Below are 23,253 nucleotides of genomic sequence, written 5' to 3'. Positions count from 1 at the left end.
GACTCATGGAGGATCCCTTGTTTACCTAAGACAAGGCCAGATACACCCTCCAAATTCTCATTCTGCACCTCTTAATGATGACCTGAACTGTTATCCCACTGATCAGTCAGAACAAAGTACTTGTTAACTGACTTGACGAAACTTTAGTTCAGCTCCTCCACTCCCTCAGGACCCAGAATGTTGACCCTCCTTCCGCCTAAGCCAGCAAACAGCCCCTCCCCAGAATTAGATGACTGCAAGGAAAGTTTCCCCAACTGATCAACTCTGATCTCACCACCCACTCCCCCACACCCAATTATTTTTTGGCCTTGTCTGGTTCTCCCCATAAAAGAAAGTTTCTTTCCAACAGAACTCTGAGATGCCCGCAGCTATTACTGTCAGATTGTTCCCCCTACTGCAACAGCCCCCTTCCCTTTATCACAATAATCCTTTTGAATGAAGTCTCTCCTTAGTTCAATACACATTTGTTTTCATTTGACACTGTCTATTTTAGTGCTGCCTGTATGAGAAATGCGGAAGTATTGGGTCATGGTCTTCTAAAGAACTCCTCAGATTTATAGAGGTTTCTGGACTGGGAAATGGCTACATAGTCTTGGCTTTTAAGTCCCTAAAAGTTCAAAAGAAAGGTATCTTCGTCCATTCAGGCTGCTATAAGAAACCACCATAGGCTGGGTGGCTTGTAAACAACAGAAATTTATTTCTCATAGTTCCGGAGGCTGGAAGTTCAAGGTCAGAGTGCCAGCATGGTTGGGTTCTGTGAGGGCCTCTTCTAGGTTGAAGACTGCCACCGTCTCACTGCGTCCTCACATGGTGAAAGGGGCACAGCAGCTCTTTGAAGTCACTTTTACAAGGACATGAATCCCATTCATAAGGGCTCCACCTTCACAACCTCATCACCTCCCAAAGGCCCTGAATCCTAATACCATCAGGTCTCCATTTTCTCATTGCTTCAGCTCCCTTCTCAGTAGACTCAGTTATCAAGCATTTGGGGGACAAGAAGTGGGGGCTACCCTGCTCCAGCTCTCAGAGACACCTGCCCTGGGGACCACCATTCATCCTCCAGCTATCTTTTCTTGCACACGCTGCCCTGATGAGATCCTGCGCAGAGCAAGACTGGCTATAAGGTCTTGAAATTCCTAGGCCTTTGGCTTATTACCATAAAAACCAATTAACACACTTCATAAGCTGCTGGCAGAGGTGGTCCCATTGTCTTTGAGCATTAAATATAGCCAAGGAGAAATCTGAGGCCAAAAGAATGTTTGTTCATTTTGTCATAGTTTCTTTCTTCTCCTGAGATTTTTACCAAGTATTTTTTATCCTTAGAGTTTACAGTTTTCACTGGATATGTCTCATTTAAAACGTAATGTGGTAAGCCATTTCTACCTGATAGATGAGCTGTTTCTTCAAGGCAGGAAACTCATCTTCCTTCTCTTCCATGTTTGCTTCAATTCTATGTGTTTAGGTGTTTCAACCAGACACAAATAGCCACATACTGACTCTCCATCCTTTGTCCACCACATCTCGGGTGTTCTCTCATCTCTTGAACCAGTCTATTTTTTCCCCTTCCCACACTAAGCTGCTGCCCAGGAAATGGTTTGGGAGCAGCCATGTTTTATGTCAAGATATTTATTACCGTCATCATTTGTAGATGAAGCAAGTTGGGAATGGAGAAGTTACGAGCATTGCCTGTCTTAGTCATTTTCTGCTGCTATAACAGAGTACAACAAAATAGGTAATTTACAAACAATGGAGATTTATTTGGCTCACAGCTCTGGAGGTTGTGAAGTCGAAGAGCATGGTTCTGGCATCTGATCAGGGTCATCCCATAGAGAAGCATCATATGATGAGCTAGTGTGAGAGACAGAGAGAAAATGGGGGCTGTACACACCCTCTATCAGGAGCCCACTCCTGTGAAAATCAACCAGCTCCTGCAATAACCCACTCCTACAACAATGACAACAATTCATTAATCATCTCTTCTCAACACTATTACAATGGCAATTAAATTTCAACATGAGTTTTGGAGGGTACATTCAACCCATAGCATTGCCCGGGATTAATTGGCTTATCCAAGCAGAATCAAGATGCTCAAAGGAAAGGAAACCATCAAATTCTCTCAAAATTGACAGAATTGCCATTGCTCCCCATTCTCTCTGGTTTTCCATCTACACTTGAACTAATGACAAACCCAAAACACCATGTCATCTCTTGGTCCAGTGGGAAAATGACCCCCAGGGGTCCACTGTAAATGCCCTGGCCTCTTCTGCTGAAGAACCTCCCATGGGGCTGCAAAGACTGGATTAGGAGGAGCAGAGGGACATTGAGATGACTCTGTCTGTTGTGTATATTGTCCAAGCACATCCAAGGTAATTAATAGGACCCTCTGCCTCTTGCTCCTCCCAGTGCACATATTCTAAAATGTCCTTCCAAACACTAAATGTACCAGACAGTGGCAAAAACAAAAACACCACACAAGTGATAGCTTATAGACTCAACCTGTTTTTCTTTCCCAGGCAGAAGCTTGTCCACACTTCAGCGCTTTTACAGCCTTTATTAAGAGAAGCGAGAACTCAGTCTATTTGATTTATAATTGAAAATCATAAACTATAGCATTCACCTGCTGTTCCCATGCGCTGGTGAAATGATACAAGGCTATTTCATCACTCAGCCTCGTAATTGGCATGAACCAACATCAGTATGCACCGTGGCGTTCCCAAAGGCCCACTAACAAGTTGATACAACTGCACAGGCTGGAGAGCAGAAATTTAGTAAAAATATTATTTCGTGCTGATTTGTTCTCTAACTCCTGCTTCATGAAGAGTCACCAGGGCGCACAAGGGCACTTCATTAGTAGGGTAGAGGAAGGGCGGGCCTGGGCCCAGCGTGCACATGTTGTTCTCAGACCACAATTTTTTGCTTGTCCAGACTGTAGTCAGGTTCTTGAATCACACCCCACCTGTGCACGTCCTTGAAAAATTCAAGTTTATCAAGACTCCCCCCATCTTTGATATCTGATCATCCTCACTATCTGACCCATTTCCTCATCCTCCACCATTCCCCGGGTGATGTCTGGTCACCCTGGCCTGTCCTCAGCAAGAATCCTGTTAGGTCACTTTAGGCAGAATCCCCTGACCCCTGATGTTTCCTCCTAGTAATTTTCCATCCATTCCCTCCCACCCTGCTCCTTGGCTATAAGTTCTCAATTCCCTGTGCTGTATTTGAAGTTAAGCCCAATCCCTTTCCCACTGCAAAATCCCATTTCAGTGGTCCCTATAGCTATCTCAGTGGTTCTGAATGCTTTATCAAGTGGCGTTGAATATTTTTTCTAATTTTTAACACCCCCCAGGAGCCCTTTCCTCTGCTGGAGGGAGGCAGGCAACAGCTCTACCCTTGGCCATACATTGACTTCAGCCTAGACCAGGTCTAGGTGCTGCCTCATGCACCACCATCACCGGGCCTGAATGGAACCCACTAGAGCTTATAAGGCTAGAGAAGACATGGTCTTGACCCTCAAAGAGCTCTCCTTTGGGGTCTGAGGACATGGCCAACCTGGCATGGTTGTCCTGCTGAGCACCTTTCCACCTCATCCACAGCCTCTTCCGGACCAGGCTCCAGGGACACTGAGGTAACTCAGACAGAGACCCTGCTGTCCCCTCAGGGCTCCTAATTGGAGTATGGAGAGCACATTGGGGGGAGTGCATCACAGGGGCAGAAGTAGTTAAAAAAGTAGACCAGACAAAGATTTGGCAGGGTAGAGTCAGACTACTTTTAGCTCTGTCTCTCCAGAATCTCCATTAGGTGTGTCACGACCATTATCAGCTGCCAAAACCCAACCACAATGAGTTTATGAAAGGGCAGTAGGCCCACCCTAAGGCTGGGACACAGGGTGGTGAGGTAAACTACAGGGAGCCCTTCTGGTATTGTCAGGTGAAAGTAGAGGCTGGGATGCTGCTTAGAAACCGGGGCGGCCTCTTTGTGTTGCTGGTCACAAATGTTCATTCATCCCACATTAATACAATAGAATCTTTTGAATAATGTATTTAATCAGCAAAAAGAAGCATGAAGCCAAGAAGTATTGTGTATACGTATGAGCCAGGCATTTTTATAACACTGTATCATGTTTTAAATTTTTAATTTTAAAAATTAACTTGCATTTATTGCATTTGCTTTTGAGGTCTTTGTCATAAATCCTTCGCCTAGGCCAATGTCCAGAAGAGTTTTTTCTAGGTTTTCTTCCAGAATTTTTATGGGTTTTGGTCTTAGATTTAAGTCTTTACTCCATCTTGAGTTGATTTTTATATATGGTGAGAGACAGGGCTTCAGTTTCATTCTTCTAAATGTGACTATCCAGTTTTGCCAGCACCATTTATTGAACAGGGTGTCCTTTCTCCAATATCTGTTGTTGTCTGGTTTGTCAAAGATCAGTTGGTTGTAGATATTTGGATTTATTTCTGGGTTCTCTATTCTGTTTCCATTGGTCTATGGTATTTTTATATCAGTACCATGCTGTTTTGGTTACTACAGCCTTGTAGTATAATTTGAAGTTGGGTAATGTGATGCCACCAGATTTGTTCTTTTTCCTCAGGATGCTTTGGCTATTCACGATTTTTTTTTTTTTTTGGCTATATAGGGATTTTAGGATTGTTTTTTCTAATTCTGGGAAAAATGACATTGGCATTTTGATAGGAACTGCATTGAATATGTTGATGGTTTTGGACTGTATGATCATTTTCATGATATTGGTTCTTCTGACCCATGAGCATAGGATGTTTTTCCATTTGTTTGTGTCATCTATTGTTTCTTTCAGCCGTGTTTTGTGGTTCTTCTTGTAGAGCTCTTTCACCTCCTTGGTTATATTCCTAGGTGGTTTTTTGCGTAGCTACTGTAAATGGGATTGAGTTCCTGATTTAATTCTCAGCTTGACTGTTGTTCATATACAGCAATGCTACTGATTTGTGTACATTAATTTTGTAACCTGAGAGTTTACTGAATTCATTTATCATATCTAGGAGAACTAAAAAGCTTCTGCATAGCAAAAGAAATAATCAACAGAGTAAGCAGACAACCTATAGAATGGGAGAAATATTTACAAACTGTACCTCCAGTGAAGTACTAATGTCCAGAATCTACAGGAAACTCAAGGAAATTAACAAGAAACAAATAATCCCAATAAAAAGTGGGCAAACGACATGAACAGACATTTCCCCAAAGAAGATACACATATGGCCAACAAACATGAAAAAATGCTCAACGTCACTCAACATCAGGGAAATGCAAATTAAAACAGCAATGAGATACCACTTCACTCCAGCCAGAATGGCCATTACTGAAAAGTCAAAAGACAATTGTATGAGTCAGGGTTCTCTGGAGGGACAGAACTAATAGGATCTATTTATATATGAAAGGAGGTTTATTAGGGAGAATTGGCTCACACAATTACAAGGCGAAGTCCCACAATAGGCCATCTGCAAGCTGAGGAAGAGAAAAGCCAGCAGTTGTTCAGTCTGAGTCCAAAAGCCTCAAAACCAGGAAGCTGAGAGTGCCGTCTTCAGTCTGCTGGACAAAGGCCTCAGAACCCCCAGGGAAGCCACTGGTACAAGTCCCAGAGTCCAAAGATCAAAGAATCTAGATCCTGACGTCCAGGGGCAGGAGGAGGAGAAGGAAGCATCCAGCACAGGAAAGAGAAGGAAGCCAGGAGACCCAGCAAGCAAGGTCATCCCACCGTCCTCCACCTGCTTTGTCCTGGCCACTCTGGCAGCCCAGTGGATGGTGCCCACCCACATCGAGGGATGAGTCTTCCTCTCCCAGTCCACCGACCCAAACGTCAATCTCCTCTGCCAACACCCTCACAGACACACTCAGAAGCAATAGTTTACCAGCCATCTAGGCATCCCTTAATCCAATCAAATTGACAACTAATATTAACCATCACAACAATAGATGTTGGCACGGATATAAGTTAAAAGGGAACACTTATACACTGCTGGTGGGAATGTAAATTAATACAACCACTATGGAAAACAGTATGGAGATTTCTCAAAAAACTGAAAGTAGATCTACCGTTCAATTCACCAATCCCATTACTGCGTATCTACTCAAAGGAAAAGAAGTCAGTATATAAAAAAGACATCTACACAAGCATGTTTATCACAGCACAATTCACAGTTGCAGATATAGAATCAATCTAAGTGCCCTTCAATCAATTAGTGGATAAAGAAAATGTGATATATATATAAAATATATATAATATATATGGCATATTTAATGTATATATAAATGTGATATATTTATATGGTCCTTCTGCAATGGTTTAGGTATGCGTATATATATATACATATATATTTATATAATAAAACTACTCAGCCATAAAACAGAACAAAATAATGTATTTTGCAGCAATTTGTATGGAACTGGAGGCCATTATCCTAAGTGAAGTAACTCAGCTACAGAAAATCAAATACCACATGTTCTCACTTGTAAGTGGGAGCTAAGCTTTTGGTATGCCATGGCATGCAGAGTGGTATTATGGACACTGGAGACTCAGAAGAGGGGAAGGTGGGAAAGGGGTAAGGATGAAATATTACCTTTTGTATACAGTGTACACTATTAGGATGACAGGTACACAAAAACCCCAGACTGTACCGCTATACAATTCATCCAGGTAACCAACAATCATTTGTACCCCTAAAGCTATTGAAATAAAACAAATATTAAAAAAGAAAGTTGTAGTAGAAACCCATAGAACACTTATTATTTAATAATAATTCTAAAAAATAATTTATAGTAAAAATTTTAAAACATTATTAACATGCAGTAAAATGACTTTTTTGGTTTACAGTTCAATGAGATTTAACACACACAGATTCACGTAACTGCCACTATAATCAAGGTAGAGAACAATCTCATCACCCCCAAATTATTCCCTGAAGCTTCTCCCAACCCCTGTAACCTGGAAACCACTGAGCTATTCTTTGTCTTTCTCATTTAGCCTTTCTAGGGATGATATAAGTGGAATCATACGGTGAGACTGTCTTCTTCCCCGTAGCCTAACGCCCTTGAAATGTATCCATGTTGTTGCATCTATAAATATTCATTTATTTTTTATTGACACATAGACTGCGTCACATGGAGGCAGTACAGTCTGTCCATTTACCTGCTAGAGGACCCTTGGGTTCTCTCTACTTTTTCATGATTATGAATAAAGCTGCTGTAAACATACATGTGCAGAGCTTTCATTTCTCCATAGTAAATACCTAAGAATGGGATTGGATTGCTGGGTCACATGGTAAGTACATGATTAATTTTATAAGAAATTGCCAAACTGTTTTCCAGAATAGCTCTGTGTACTATTTTGCATTCAACAATATATGACACGTCAGCAATATATGTGTATTCCAGTAGTTCCACATCCTCAGCAGCTCTTGATACTGTCAGATTTTTAATTTTACCTTGTACAATAAGTGTGTAGAGACATCTCATGGTGGTTTTAATTTGCATTTCCCTAATGGCTAATAATGTTGAGTATCTTTTCATGTTCCTTTTTGCCATCTGTATGTCTTAACTTGAAGAAGCATCTGTTGAAATCTTATGCTTATTTTATCTCCATTGGATTGTCTGTTTCTAACTGTTGAATTTGAGAGGTTTTTAAAAAATATACTCTGAATAGAGGTCTTTTATCAAATATGTGACTTACAAATACTCTCTCCTAGTCTGGAATTTGTCTTTTTATCCTTTTAACAAGGTCTTTTACAGAGCAAAATCTTTTGTTTTGATAAGGTCTTATTTATCTTTCTTTTCCTTTTATAAACCATATTTTTGGTGTTCCTTGCCTAACTGGTCGTAAAAATTTTACCCCTATAATTTTTCTTCTAAAAAGTTTATAATTGCACTTTTACATTTAGATCTATAACTCTCTTTGAACTGATTTTTGTATGAATTGTAAAGTTTAAATCCAGGTTCTTTTTTATATACAAATGCCCAATTGTTCCAGCACCATTTGTTGAAAAGATAATCCTTTCTCTAGTGAACCTTTGTCGGGAGTCAATTACACATACTGATGTGGGCCTGTTTCTGTATATTCCATTCTGTTCCTTTGATTCATAGATCTATCCCTTTGCCATATCACATTGTCTTGATTACTGTTGTTTTAAAATAAGTCTTAAAATTAGGTAGTATAGTTTTTCCAAATTGATTCCTCTCTTTAAAAGTTGTTTTGGCTATTGTAGTTCCTTTCGTTTTCCTTACACATTTTAGAATTAGTTTATGTCTCCAAAAAACAAAAACCCAGCCTGGATTTTTGTTGAAACTGCATTAAATCTATAGGTCCATATGGGAAGAATTTGTATCTTAGCTATATTGAGTCTTCCTATCCACGAATATAGTATCTCTCCATTTATGTAGGTCTTTGATTTCTTAATCCATGTTTTGATGTTTCTAGCATACTAATTCTGTACATATTTGTTAGGTTTACAGCCCAGTATTCCACTTTGTATGAAACTATTTTTAGTAGTGTTATTTCTATTAATTTGGGTTTCCAAATGCTCATTGCTAATATGTAAAAATATAATTTTTATATTGACCTTTTATCTTGCATCTGTGGTAAATGTATTTATTGTAGCAACTTTTCAAAAGATTCCTTAAGATTTTCTATATACATAATAGCTTCATATGTGAATAGTGACAATTTTATTTCTTCCTTTTCAATGTGTATGCTCTTTCTTTCTTCCTTTCTTTCTTTTCTTCTTTTTTTCTTTCTTCTTTTTCTCTTTCTTTTGCTTTAATGCACTGCCTAGGACCTCTAGTAGCTGATGTTAAATAGAAGTGATGAAAGTGTACATCCTTTGTCTTATTCCTAATCTTAGGAAGAAAGCCTTGAGATTTTCATTAAGTATGACGTTAGCTGTAGATTTTTGGAAGATGTCCTTTATCAGGTGAAGAAAATTTCTGACATTTCCTATTCCTAGTTTGTTGACAGTTTTTGTCATGAAAGGAGTTGAATTTTGTCAAATTTTTTTTGCAAAAATTTGGTTAATCATATGGTTTTTCTTTTTATTCTTTTAATATGGTGAATTATATTGATTGATTTAGTGGATGGGACTAAAGGTGTAGTTCAGTCTTCTACATTTTTCCAGGATTTCTGCCTACTTGTTCTATTGACAACTAACAAGGATGTGTTGAAGTCTCCAAATATAATTACCAATTTGTTCATTTCTCCTTTCAGTTCTATCAGTTTTTGCTTCATATATTTTGAAGCTCTATTTTTAGGTGCAAACCAATTTAGGGTTATTATATCTTCTTGATTGGTAATTTAGCCCTTTTATTATTCTGAAATACCCCTCTTTATCTCTGATCTTTTTTTTTGTTCTGAAGTCAACACATGGTATTAGCATAACCATTTCAGGTTTCCTTTGATTAATGTGTACATTATATATCTTTATCCATCGTTTTACTTTTAACTTACCCATATTATTATACTCAAAGTGGAATTTTTAAAGACCATATAATTGTGTCTTTCATCCATTTTGATTATCTTTTAAAATATAATTATACTATTTTATTTTCTAATGTGTCAATTTTTACAGTATTATGAGCTATATTTCAAATGCCATAAAATTAACTCATTTAAGGTATACAGTTGCTTGCTTTTCAGTATATTCACAGAATTGTGTAATCATCACCACAATCTAATTTTAGAACATTTTAAACACCTCAAAAAGAGGCTCCATACTCATTACCAGCCATTCAATTTTTCCCCTGAATCAGCCCCAGGCACCCACTAATTTACTTTCTCTCTCTGTGAATTTGCCTATTCTGGACATTTCACATAAATGAAATCACACAATATGTGGTTTTTATGACTTACTTGCAATTTCTGTCTTTTAATTGGCATGTGTATTTAGACTACTTACCTTTTTGTTGTTGTTTTGTCTGACTGCATTATTTTAATATTTTAGTATATTATTTTATCTATTTAGTACTATCCAGTACCTTTTGTGTAGATTTCAGTGATAGCCATAGGAGTTATAATGTACATGCTTTTCATAGTTAAGTATGAATTAACATTTTACCACTTCAAGTGGAATATAGAAACCTGACCATGATAGTTTCTTTACCATTTCTTGTATGTTGTAGCATTTATGTATATCATGTTTACAATCATTGAAAATCTCAATAATTTTTCCTTTCAGTAATCATACTTGTTTTAAAGAACTTAAGAGGAAAATAGTGTATCATTATGTTTACCTAGATAGTCACCATTTCCTTTGCTCTTCCTTCATTCTCAATGTTCCAAATATCTGTCTGGTATAATTTTTCTTATTTCTGAAAAGCTTCCTTCAGTATTTATTTTAAAGCAGGCCTACTGGCCACAAGTTATCTTAAACTTTCTTCATCTGTCTCTTTCACTCCTGAAAGATATTGTTGTGGAATCTAGAATTCTGGGTCAATACTTCTTTTTCTCAGTACTTAACAATGTGATGTCACTTCGTTCCTTCTAGTCTTCCTGTTTTGTCATGAGAAATCTGCAGTTATTTGAATGATTACTACCTTACATTCTTTTCTCTGGATACTTTTTTTTTTTTAGTTTTCAGCAGTTTGATTATTATTTTTCTGGTGGAGAATTTCTTTGAGTTTAACTTGTTCTTGAATCTGTAAGTTTATGTCTTTCCCCAAATTTGGGAAGTTTTAAACCAGTATTTTTTTTTCAAGTATTTTTTTTTTTTTCCTGTATCTTATTCTTACTTCTCTGGGACTCTAATTACATAAATGTTAGAACTTTGTTTTTCTTTCACAGGTCCCTGGGGTTCCATACATTTTCTTAATATGTTTTCTTTCTGATTCAGAATTGATACTTTATATTAACTTATCTTCCAGTTTCCTCTTTGTCATCTCCAATCTGCTATGAAATTCATTTGAATATTTAAAATTTCAGTTCTTATATTCTTTGGTCCTAAGATTTTTATTTTATTCTTCATTATAACTTATTTTTCCTTGTGAAGACTTTCTTCCTTTCCATTTGTTTCCAAGTGTTTGCCATTACTTCATAGAGCATGGTTTTGATAGCTACTTTAAAGTGTTTTTCTAATAATTTCAATGTAAGTGTCATCTTGGTGTTGGTGTCTGTGATTTACTTTTACCTTACAAGCTATCTTTGTCATGGTTCTTTGTATACCAATTAATTTTGGATTATATCTTGAAAATTTTAAATACTATATTATATAGTTGATGATTTTGTTTAGCAGATAATCAATCTGGTTATGTTCAGAACATAGTTCTGACCATTTTTTCTGTGTTTGAAAAGTTTTTAAATGCTTTGCAGTGCTATTAAGATTTTCCAGTGTGAGCCATTGAGTGGCCAATCTCAGACTTAGGCAATGGTGCAGTCCGTAGTTCAGCTCTCAAAGTCTCTGGGTTGTTATTGAAGCTCAGATCCATTCATGCACAGCTTGAAGGTGAACTCAAGAGTTTATACATAGTTTTATAGGACAGCTCCTTGGCCTCCTTCCTCTTCATGATGTCTCCAACACTTTTTGGTTCCCTGGAGCAACCTTTTGCAGTCCTTGAGCCAGAAACCTGAGGCTAACATTTTTCTGCTCTGCTATTATTTTCCAAAACCACATTGTGTCTAGGTCAAACAGCAGGATGAGAGAGGAAAAACAGGAACAGAAACTCATTCTATTGCTTCTATTACCACCCCTAGTCATAGGAAAGTATTGCCTTTCCTAAGTGTTTGGAGTTTCTTTCCAGCCTCCACTTCTTTTGCACGCTAGAAAGATTGCCTGGGTAGCTGGGGCAAGAGAAAATGAATAAAAGGGGGGAAAAACAATGAATTTTCCCCTCTGTCTCTGGACCGTTGGTGTATACTTTCCCATTCCTCTGGCCAGAAATCAAAGGTTCTTCTTTAAGCTCTTTTTCTCTGTAACTGGTGCATTCTTTGATATTTCATGCAGACTTCAAGTCCAGTCTGGGCAGTAGCAGAGGAAAATAAAATGGGGACCGAACCACCAGTTTGGCGCTCCTTCAAATTCTTCTCTACTTCGCCAATCTGCCTGCTGTTATTTCCTTTCCAGGGCCCTCTTGGAGCTGCTCCATGCATCCCATTCAGGATTTGCTTTCTGCTATGGATTGAATGATGGTGGCCTCTCCAAAATTCATGTTGAAACTTAATCCCCAGTGCAACAGAATTAAGAAGGGGGACACTTAGGAGGTGATTAGCTCATGAGGATGCTGCTCTCATGAATGGGATTGATGCCTCTAAAAAAGAACCAATTATATTTGGGGACCTCAACAGTGTGCCTTTGCAGATTTGCCCGTTCTGTCTAAACTACTCTTTCCAATTTAGAAAGTTGGTGAAATCACTGTCTTGTTTCAAGTCTTAGGCCAGTAGCCACCTCCTCTCTCTCTCTGACCCCAGTTTCCTGGGTTCAGCCATGCACTTGCCACACCATTTTTGGAACATTTCTGGTTCTAGTCTGTGCCCTTCACTGGACTGGGAAGCTCCCAGGAAAAGGCCTGGGTTGGTCATCAGTATGGATTCAGCTCCCAGCATAGGTCTGCCCTGCTTGGATTCTCAGTCAGTGCCTAGCAAAGGGGCCCAGGTGCTTTGTAACTAAAAGGCAGCAGCCCGGATTTCCAAACTTCTAGGAAAACAGAGAAATGCATTTGTTTTCCTGACAGGGAGTGCTGTCCACCTCTACACAGCACTGGTTTACTGATCATGAAGACTCTGTGCCTTCACTGCCTGGGGAGCCCCCACTCCTGGGTATAGGATTTGCACCAGATTTCCAGACAATCTCTAACAGGTGAAGGTGGAGGCTCAACCTGCCTCTGAGGACTCTTTAATATTTCTGATCCCTGGTCCTTCTTCTGGAGCCCTCTGCTCCTATGTCCCATCAGCCTGTCCCCAAAAGGGCTCAGCTCCAGGGCATATCTCCTAATGGGGCTGCCTCCTCTGCTCAGGCCATTGCTTTTGTAAGGCTCCATCTTTTATCCATTCAAAGCAAGAAAACAAATTCTGCCTGGTGCCAGGTCCTGAGCACTACAGATCCCAGGTGCAGAGAGATGGGCCCCACGTGCTCCTGCACCTTCAGCCCATTTGGTCTGGTTCCTACTGGCAGGGCCTCCTTCTCCAACCGAAGCACCGGGTATCCAAAGGGAGTGATTATGTGCTTGCTCGTGAATTCCAGGCAGGCAGCAAGCTTTGTGCTCCACAAATGGGGTTTTTCTGGGTCACAGCTCAGAAAGAATAAAGGAATCTGATGCAGTTACAGAGAGAAGTGGCTGGGTTCCGAGGGTCAGATGCCGGCCTGATGCGAGAGCAAAGCCAGGGGCTCCATACGCATTTGCTGTGCAGCTGATAAGGAGGCAGTGTCTGAGGGGATGAAGGCTGCATCCCAGCTCAGCCCACCGCCACTAAGTGGTTGTGTGACCTCGAGCCCTCCACCTCTCTGAGCCCCCCAGCTCTCATTAGTAAATGATTTCAGCCCCTGCTCCACTGTTGCTGTGTCAGGAGAGGACACACCAAAAAGAGCGCCTGGGGTCTTCATCCATCTCACTAGTACTTCACAGTCCAGTAGCCAGTTATAATTCCATGGCCCCTGGGTGCTGTAGGAAGCTTGGACAGCAACATGCAGGAAACACTGGCTGCCTTCCTCATTGGTCCACTTCACACATAGGGCAACTGAGGTCCAGCCGGGGCACAGATCGGGGGGTTTGGAAGGAGACTTGAACTCAGCTCAGGGCTCACCCTAAACCACACAGGTGGTTCCTCTGGTCCTCAGAAGAAGGGCCTGGACTTTTCTCTTTCTGGAAGCTTTTGAGCATTTAACTCAGGGCGAGGCACACTGTGGTCTTTACAGAAAGTCTAAACCCCTCTGCCTTACAAAGACTTTATCCTGCCCCTCCTCATTCCTCTCCATTGTTCCCCATCTCTTCCCACTGTAATAGAAAAATTATTCATCAGACACTTGCTTAAAAATGGCAAGACAAGCTTTATTTGAGACTACTGCCATAGAGGGGAGAGATTGGGCTCAACTCTGAATTCAGCAAGGACAGGATGGAAAATGACCGAGAGGGACTTGAGTGGGTATCAAGGGTAGAAAATTCTTGCTAAACTGGCCCAATAGGATTCTTCCTAGAGGTGATCAGATATCAAGAAGGAAAGAGGAGCTGGAGTAGATACCAAGTGTGAAAGGATGCTCAGCAAACTGGCTTAGCAGGACTCTGCTGAAATGGGGCTAATCAGGCCAAGGCTGAGTGCAGAAGAGGCTCAGAGGAGCCAAAAAAGTTTGATCAAGCAAAGAGTCTTTGTCGACAACCACCTGTCTCACCATCTCTGTCACCCACAGGATCCAGTGACCTTGAACCAGAGCCAAGGATATTTAATTCCTTGTTTATCAGCTCCCAGGGTGACCCAGCTCCTGCTGAGACCTCTCTGCTAAGCAGCAGAGGTAAGACCAAGTCAAAGGGAGCTGGTGGAAAGCACCTCAACGACTGAGCGGCAAGAGGAAGGGCAGGAACAGACAGATAAACCAGCCGTCAGGAAAAGGGGAGGGCCGGACTTCCCTTAGTGACCTCTTTGCTGGCAGAGAGGTCTCAGCAGGAGCTGGGTCACCCTGGGAGCTGACTTAGCCCTCCCCACTCAGGCCCTGCCCCACAGTCCTGGCTCCTGTCTGCTGGCTGCCTCCCCCAGCAGATAAGAGTTGACCGTGGGCCAGGACTGGACTGACCGTGGTTGGGTCTCCACGCCCAGCCCCAGCCCTGCCCCAAGTAGGCCCTGAGGGAAGCCGGCTGAATGAAAGAGCAGCTGCAATTGTGAAAACAGCTATCCTTTGGAGAACAATATGGGAACTCAATCAATCAATTAGTCATTGAGAAAGAAACATTCATGCAAATTAATTGAAAACTATCTTTAGGGGGTAATGTCTAAGCAGTATTCTATCACCATTGGTTTTTCATGCCTCACTGAGAAGTTGGTCTGAGAGCTGGGCTGGGCCCTGGAGAGGCAGCCACAGGCCCCACAGCGGGGGAGGCAGGGTGTCCAGGGCCCACTGATCTGACCTCCTTCCTGCTGCCTTTCTCCCCTGAGGCATTGCACATCGGTTCTGCTGGGTAGGTGTAGCATCCTCATTTCCAGATGGTGAGCAGGGGCTCCAAGCAGCAGCTGAGTATCTCACAAAAGCTCACCCAGATGATATTGGAGGGCGAATTCAATTGAAAAGGCTCTCCCAGACTGTGGCGCCCAACTTCACCCATGTTCATGCCTTCCTCGGAACCAGACCCCTGAGCTTGCAGTGGTGTGTCAGCACGAAGACAAAGGTCATTCATGTCCTGACATTCTCACTCACCAAGCCTCCAGCAGCCTCACTCCATCCTCACCTGGGATCCCATCAGGCCGAGGACATGCAGCCTGGGCTGTGGGAGTATTTCTCTCCTCTCAACACTGCAGAACTTCATGCATTCTCCCCCATCCTCCACCACTGCCTTTCTGTTTATGCATCCATTCATTTCACAAACACGTACTTATGCCACCCACTAATGGCTTCTTTTCAAAAGAGTGGGTGCAAGTGTCAGGACAGGATGAGAAGGCATGAGGGATCACAGCACAGCTTCACTCATGTATTCATTTGCTCAGCACGCATTGCCTGAGCAGTCCTGTGTGCCTGAGCATGCATTGCCTGAGCAGCACCTCCTACTGTGAGGTGGGCCCAGAACAGGATTGAGGACACACTGTGTGCAAAACAGGCAAGTCCCTGTGTTCACAGAGCTGACAACTAAAAGCAGGACCAAACAGAAATAAGTGCACAAATGATTAAACAGAGTCATCTCCTGGACTGCTAAGTGTGAGGAGGGAAAATAAAACAAGGTCATTCAAATGCACAAATGAAATGAATAGTACTAACAGCTAATGTTAAGTGAGGACTTATCATAATGCGTTCAGCCCTGTGGAAGGGCTTCACATGCTTAATATCCTTCTCTCCACTGTGCAGAGGAAAAACTGAGGCATGGGCTTGTTAAGGAAATTTCACAGGCTTCACAGCTAATAAGAGTCAGCACAGCTGCAAACCCAGTCATTTGGCTTTAGAGCTATGCTGCCCCCCAGTACAGACATAATAAGCCACAAATGTAAGCCATGAATGCAACTTTAAATTCTATAGTAGCCATATGTTTAAAAGTATTTTAAAAAGTGAAATTGATTTTTAATTTATGTTTTTAATTGACAATTAAAATGTATATATATTTATGGTGTACAAGGAGATGTTTTGATACATGTATATACACTGTGGAATAAATAAATCAAGCTAATTAACTTATCTATCCCCTCGTGTGTTTATTTTTGTAGTGAGAACTTTTAAAACCTACTCTGAGAAATCTTGAAGTGTACAATATGTTATTTATTGTTAACTACAGTCACCATGCCGTACAATAGGTCTCCAGGACTTATTCCTCCTATTTAACTAAAACTTTGTACCCTTTGAGTGAAATTATTTTTTTAATAATATAGATCATTTAACTCAATAGATCAAAAATATTATTTCAATAAGTAACCAGTAAAAACAAAATATTGAGCCATTTTACTTTCTACTTTTCAAAATAAGTCTTTGAAATCTGGAGTGTAGTTCCCACTCACAGCTCATCTCCATGCAGACCAGCCACACTTCACAGGCTAAGTGGCCACATGGGGTTCATGGCTGTCACATTGGACAACATGGATCTAGAGCCAAGGGGAGGCAGGAATGGGGGCCATACATGCCGGTGTGGAAGCGAGAGAGGATGGTCAGGATGGGCAACATTTTACATGAGGGCTGAACATTGTGGAAAAGCAGCCTTAAGAGTCACTGTGGGAAGAAATGTATTGGCAGAAGAAATGAGGGCATCAGCCTTGAGCTGGGAACAATCTTGATATATTTGAGGAGCAGGAAAAACAGCACTGGGCCCAAGTGCACTGCCCAGAATGTGTCAGAAGCAAGGTGGGAGGTCCCAAGGTGGTGGGAGGTCCCAAGGTGAGTAGGTAGAAGAGCAGATGAAGGACACGTCCTTGGGCACTCCCAATACTCAAGTGCCTACTGAAGCAGAAGGGTCCAGAACAGGAAGGGATAATTCAGAACAGGAAGTGGGACACAGGACAGGAAGTGGGACATAGGACATGAAAGGGGATACAGAACACGAAGTGGGGCATACTCAGAACAGGAAGTGGAACACAGAACAGGAAGTGGAGCGTAGAACAAAAAGTGGAACATAGAATGGGTGGGACTTACTCAGAACAGGAAGTGGAACACAGAACAGAAAGTGGAGCATAGAACAAAAAATGGAACATAGAATAGGAAGTAGCACACAAGACAGGAAGTGGCAGAACAGGAGGTACAACACCCTAGGGAGAATGAAGTTGAACACAATAAATTGTGTCACTGGAGCCACATGCAGACTTAATCTGAAAGACAAGGCAGTGGTCTACACTGCAAGTAAGACTGGGCATTTGGGGCAGGCAGGGCTGGGTTATGGGGATGCAGAGGTGGGCGAATGCATTGTAAGCCCTTCAGCCTTTCCCTGGTTTCAACTTTCTCAGCATTTTTGTCTTACGGGAAGGCAGGGACCATTCTGCTGTGTGAAAAATTTCCCTCCATTCTCAACCTGCGTAAACAAAATTAATCCAACCAGAAAGCAACAAGGAGAGCAGCACCTCCTATTTGGGAATCATCTGGCTAGAACTACCTTGCTTTATAACTGATGGGGAGGAAAGTAGAACAAAAGGAGGTCTTGGAGGAGAAACTATTGCTCCCATCCAAGGCTGATGGGTGGCCTTGCAGTGGCCCGGCATGCCATTTCTGCTCACTGTGCCACTTAATAATCATGATGTCTATTGTTGGTTACCTTAGAAACCACCATGTCACTTCAGCCTTTCCAAGAGGAGGGGGCAAAAAGTCTGCTGTAAGTTTGATTGGAGTTGTCACTTTTTCCAAGTTTATTTAAATAAGGAGTTACTACAAGGAAGTAACTGCTGCCTGATTCAAGGGAGGGATCACCAAACATTCATTTGCAAGCAGAGTTCTGTAATCCACACAACCTTTTGGCCTCAGAGCACTGCCAGGTGTAGCCTCCAGATCTCACTAGTAAGAACAGCCATGGGAAGGTGGGCTCAGTGACCTTCATTAGGCAGAAGTGTTCTACCTGGTGATCTGGGTGTGGAACTGCTAAACAGCCCTCTGAATTCCTGATGAGGATTCATGAGACTCATCTGTCTTCACTGCAGAACTCTGTCGGGCAATAATCACAAAGCACTTGCAAGAAAGAGGCACAAAGACAGAGCGTGGTTTAGGAGAAGGTTACAGAACAAGGTTCAGAAGGGGGCCTGTGGGTCAGCCACTCAGTCTACAAATCTCTGTGGAGCATCTGCTATGTGTCAATGACTGTTCTAGAACCAGGGATGCCATAATGACTAAGCCAGACGAAATCCCTGAGCCCACAGATTGAATGTTTTAGTGGAGGTCCACCTGTCTTCTTTGTCACTTTCCATGTACCTTGAAGAAATAAAATTCCCCTAGTCCCTAGCAATCAGATTCCTCAACTGTGAAGTGGAAGCAATGATAACACAGATGGCTCTTCCTGAAACTCAGTGGTGTGTCAACAGAGTAAAGTATTGGGCAACTTACAATCGCCAAGAGGTGGAAGCAACCCACATGCCTATCAACAGACAAATGGATAAACAAAATGTAGTATACACATGCACTGAAATATTATTTGGCCATAAAAAGGAATAAAATTCTGACACATGCCACAGCAGGGACAAACCACTTATGCTTCCCTATCCCTCCCTTGCCCCAAATCACTCACCAATGTTGTCAGGATTCTACCAAGACCCAGGATGCCTGCTGAGTGCTAAGGATGCAGGAGAGAGCAAGACAGCTAAGGCCTCTGGCCTCTCAGAGCTTCACCTGGAAGAGGGTCACACTGCCAGCAGACATCCACATAGACGTGAGGTTTTACAAAGGCTCAAGAAGGAAATGTGAAAAAGTGGTGAGACAATCCCTAAACAGCAGGGGCCCCTAGGCTTGGAGGACAGAAAGGGTGGGAGGGGGGCACGGCTGACAAAAGTAAACCTGTTGAAAGTGAAGACAGATATGAGGCCTGGAATGATGAGCACAGAAAGATGCATCCCCTTGAAGACAGTGTGTATCAGTCTCTTCTCACACTGTTAATAATGACATACCCGAGACTGGGTAATTTGTAAAGGAAAGAGGTTTCATGGACTCACAGTTTCACATGGCTGGAGAGGCCTCACAATCATGGCAGAAGGCTAAGGAGGAGCAAAGGCACGTCTTACATGGTGGCAGGCAAGAGAGCGTGCGCAGGGGAACTGCCCTTTATAAAACCATCAGATCTCATGAGACTTATTCACTCTCATGAGAACAGCACGGGAAAACCTGCCCCCATGATTCAATTACCTCCCACCATTTCCTTTCCATGACATGTGGGGATTATGGAAGCTACAACTGAAGATGAGATTTGGGTGGGGACACAGCCAAACGATATCACTGTGACAAATAAGAAAGACTACACATCAATGAGTGTTCCACTTTAGAGGCTGAGAAGGAAGAGAGTAAGCACAAGAAGGAAAGAAGAAAAATAATAAAGCAGGAAGGAAATAGTAAAGATAGCAAGTTTAAATCAATAAATGGGAAACAAAATTAATGAACTAGATAAGATCATTACCCCAATTTTACAATGAGAAAAACAAGATGGGGAATGATTACAGGAAAATATATAGCCTCAAACGCTGAAGAAAAAAAGAAAGATGGAAAATAAATGAATGAAATATTCTACTTTAGATGCTGAAAAAAGAACAGAATGGACACAAGAGGGTAGAAGAAAGGAAATAAATAATATGATGAGCTCACATTGATAAACAGAAAGCAAGTTCAAAATGAAAAGGGTCAACAAAGGCTGGGTGCAGGGGCTCACGCCTATAATCCCAGCACTTTGGGAGGCCAAGGCAGGCAGAATACAAAATTCAGCTGAGTGTGGTGGCGGTTGCCTGTAATCCCAGCTACACAGAAGGCTGAGGCAGGAGAATCACTTGAACCCAGGAAGTGGAGATTGCAGTGACCCGAGACTGCACCATTGTACTCCAGCCTGGGTGACAGAGTGAAACTCCATCTCAAAAAAATAAAATAAAATAAAATAAGAAAACAGTCAACAAAACTAAAAGCTGCTTCTTTGGAAAGCCTAATCATATAGGCAAACCTCCTAGAAGTTGTCTCAGAGACAGAGAGAGAAAAGACGGGTAGGGAGAGAAGGGTACCCACAAGGATGTGTGTCTCATGATACTTGGGTACATCAACTGGAACAACCACTTTGCAGATGAGGTCATTAATAGCAAAAGTGAAGATATAGTAGTTCCCCCTTAGCCACAGTCAGACTTCCCACAGTTTCAGTTATCCTCATTCAACCATGGTCCAAAAATAATAAATGGAAACTTCCAGAAATAAATAATTTGTAAGTTTTTGATTGCATGCTGTTCGGAGCAGCATGATGAAATCTCAAGCCACGGCATTCCATCCTGTCCAGCTCTGCCTGGAATCATCCCTTCGTCCAGCTATCCATGCTGTCTACACTCTTCACCCATTGAGCCACTTAGGAGCTGCCTTGGTTATTTGATGGAAAAAAAAAACATGGTGTCTATAGAGTTTGGCACTATCTGTGACTTCATACATCCCCTAGGGGTCTTGGTACGTGTTCCCCATGGATAAAGAAGGCCTGTTGAATCTGTTTTTTATAACCCAGAAGCCACTCCCTCAGATGCAGATACAAAAAGATACTCTACATATGCTCCAGGACAATGGTTGATTATTATAGAAAAAAGCAGATCAAATTAAAAGTTCACCAAAAGAGAATGAATGAAAAAAGTGTGGCCTATGCACACAATGGAACTCTCTACAGCAGTTAAAATGAATGAACTGTAAAAGCATGTATCTAGCTCAGGATCAATTCAAAATAAACCTCTGAAACCTGCAGAAAATACAATCAGTTGTTTATGAACATGACATATGCAGCAAAAATATAAAATGATACAAGTTCAGAATTGGATGACCTTAAAGAAAAAGAAAAATGGGAGTTGGGAGAACAAACTGGGTGTCACTCTGTTCATAATGATCTTTTTCACTTAAAAACAGCAACAAACCTTCTTTACAGAAAAGATCTGAAGCAAAAATCTGTTAGACTAACAAAGCAAGGGGGGAAGGTACCTGAGAGGGCACTGTATTACCCTCCATGCTTTTCTCTACGTTTAGAATATTTACATTAAAAAATTGAAAGCATTCTATAAAAAGCAAATGTATAAAAAGATAATTCTGTAAAAAGAGAACATATATAAAATCTCTTTTAATGTATGCAGTATATATGGGTTATCAATATAACATTTCAGTAACTGAAACAAGATGATACTGGCTCACAGATGTGTAATAGATAATTCACCAGAGGTAGGTCAAGAGTTCTAAAGCATGGCCACGCGTGTGAGGAAAGTTGATATGTGGTCAGGGTGTCAATCAGGGGAAAACTGGCTATCAAAAAACCATGGTGAAAACAAATAAGTGAAGTGAAATGATATCCTTATATCATACCATATGCAAATACGAATTCCAGAGGATTAAAGTCAGCCAGGGAACAAAACTTTAGAAGAAAATAGAGGAAACCATCTTTGTATTCTCATGGTGAGAACATGTCCATTAGACAACACACAATCAGCACAACACCTGGGGGAAAGTACTGATCACACACAGAGATTATACTTTACAATTCTGACAAGAAAAAGGCACCAGAAATAAACTCAAAATGAGCCACAGACTAGCAAAAGGTGTTTTCATTGAAACCACCATATGACTAGTATCCAGAATATGTAAAGATCTTCTATAATTCAATAAGAAAGGGCAAAGTGCCCAATAGCAAAAACACAGAGATGCTTTATGGAAGATGAAAGTTCAACGGTCAATGAAATTACAAATGAGGTTCCACTTTTTTTTGGGGGTGGGGGTGGATGGAGTCTCGCTTTGTCACCCAGGTTGGAATGCAGTGGCACAATCTCGGCTCACTGCAACCTCCACCTCTCGGGCTCAAGCAATTCTCCAGCCTCAGCCTCCTGAGTAGCTGGGATTATAGGCGCCTGCCACCAGGGCTGGCTAATTTTTTTTTTTTCAGTAGAGACGGTGTTTCACCATACTGGTCAGGCTGGTCTCGAACTCCTGATCTTAGGTGATCCTCCCACCTCAGCCTCCCAAAGTGCTGGGAATACAGGCATAAGCCACCATGCCCAGCCGGAGTCCCACTTTTCTAAGTGACCAAGGAAATGGAAATTAAACCACAGTGAACAGCATTGTAAACATCCCCAGTTCCAGCCACACCAAGGATTGGTAAGGATGTGCAAATCAACAGAACACGCATGCAGCCAGCGGGGGATAAACTGCCACAACATCTCTGCTAAAAACTCTGCCGATATCCTCAGAGGATGCTCTGCAGGTTAGACGCTCCATTCCCAGGCAGGCATCCTAAAGGAACACGCCATCTTCCACAATGACATCACACAAACGTCCACCACAGCAGTGCAAGTGTCAGTCCACAAAGAAATGAGTAGATAACATTCTATGGAGTGATATGAAAAAATACAACGAAACAGTAACAATGAATTTTAGGTCTCAAAAATACTAGTAAAAAAAATGTAAAAGCCAATAAGATAGAATGCTATATCCGTACATTTTAAAAACTTAGAACAGCATTATGATTGCTAGACATATGTGTGTGTGCGCACGTGCGTGTGTACCTATATATCTAGTTAATAAAAATACATGATGTTGATTGCAAAAGAAAAGTGACACAAACTTCATGACAGTGACAGATTTTGGGGAGAGACAGAGAGGGTCAGCCACAGGAGAAGAAACCCTGGAGAGGTCTTCAATTTTATCTGAAGCCCTGGATTTGTTTTATAAAAGAGAGATAACTGAAGGAAACTTCCAGAATGTTAACAGTTGCTCATGCTAGTTGGTAGGTGCATGGACTTCAGTCATGCTATTTATTCTCTGTTCCTTCTTTTTTGAAAAGAGAGAGAGGAAAGGACTATAAGGCAATACAAACTAAAACAGTTCGATGCTAAGGCAAGAGTATAATAAATAAGAAAGGCCACAGGCAGACACTTCCACACATTAGGATTCAGGAGCTGGCACTGTGGCATTTCCATTTAGAGAGGGCCGTAAAGGGCTGCAGAATCGT

Source organism: Gorilla gorilla, chromosome 23, assembly GCF_029281585.2.
Source record: "Gorilla gorilla gorilla isolate KB3781 chromosome 23, NHGRI_mGorGor1-v2.1_pri, whole genome shotgun sequence".
Classification (NCBI taxonomy): domain Eukaryota; kingdom Metazoa; phylum Chordata; class Mammalia; order Primates; family Hominidae; genus Gorilla; species Gorilla gorilla.
This window is presented reverse-complemented; position numbering follows the sequence as displayed.